This window comes from Malurus melanocephalus, unplaced genomic scaffold (genome assembly GCF_030028575.1).
Source record: "Malurus melanocephalus ecotype Western Australia unplaced genomic scaffold, MMel_1.1 scaffold_1408, whole genome shotgun sequence".
Classification (NCBI taxonomy): Eukaryota; Metazoa; Chordata; class Aves; order Passeriformes; family Maluridae; genus Malurus; species Malurus melanocephalus.
Window position 1 is genome coordinate 16,739 of NW_026624640.1, and position 1,168 is coordinate 17,906.

Genomic DNA, 1,168 nt, shown 5'->3' on the forward strand with positions numbered 1-1,168 from the left:
GGCCCAAACCGGTTAAAAAAGCCCAAACAGATTATCAGGGCCCGAACGTGTTAACAAAACCTGAACCAGTTGATGGAGCCTGAACCAATTACTGGGGCTCAAATGGGTTAACAAAGCCCGAGCTGGTTACTGAGCCCCAAACTGGTTACCGAGAAAACAGGGGAAAAGGGATGGGATTGGTTTGGAGTGGGGAAAAAATTCTGGCAAAACGCAGCAGAGGTGGGTGTGGAATGGGAAAAAATTATGGGAAAACACAGCAGGGGTTGGTGTGGAATGGGAAAAAATTCTGGGAAAACACAGCAGGAGTTGGTGTGGAATGGGAAAAAATTCTGGGAAAACACAGCAGGAGTTGGTGTGGAATGGGAAAAAATTCTGGGAAAACACAGCAGAGTTTGGTGTGGAGTGGGAAAAAATTCTGGGAAAACGCATCAGAGTTTGGTGTGGAGTGGGAAAAAATTTTGGGAAAACACAGCAGAGGTTGGTGTGGAGTGGAAAAAAATTCTGGGAAAACACAGCAGAGGTTGGTGTGGAGCAGGGAAAAAATTCTGGGAAAACGCAGCAGAGGTTGGTGTGGAAAAATCCAGAGCACCGAAAAATCCACCCCCCTTGCCCCAAATAAAGGTGTCTTCCCACAGAGAGACTCCCGAGCTGCTAATCCAAGAGCAAGGCACCCCATAAACGCCCTTTTCCCCGGAGCAAGGAACCCCATAAAAGCGCTTTTCCCTGGAGCAAAACATCCCATAAAAGTGCTTTTCCACGGAGCAAGGCACCCCATAAAAGCCCTTTTCCCCGGAGCAAGGGACCCCATAAAAGTGCTTTTCCCCGGAGCAAGGCATCCCATAAAAGCCCTTTTCCCCCGGGCAAGGCACCCCATAAAAGCGCTTTTTCCCGGAGCCGGAGCCGCGCACGTCCCCCGCGCTCTCCCTGCCCACGCTCCGCCCCAGCCGCGCTCGGAACGCGCTGCCCCATAAATCCGCCCCTGTCGGGGCCGCGCAGCCCCTCTGTCCCCGCCGATCGCGGAATTCCGGGCACCAACGGGCAGGAACAGCCGCGCTCGCGGCCGACCGGGCACGGGCACCTGTTGGCACCTCCTAAACGTGAAAGGTCAGCGCCCGAGGACTGCGGGGGAGCACTGCCCTCCCACGGCCTGCAGCCGGACACGTGCCCG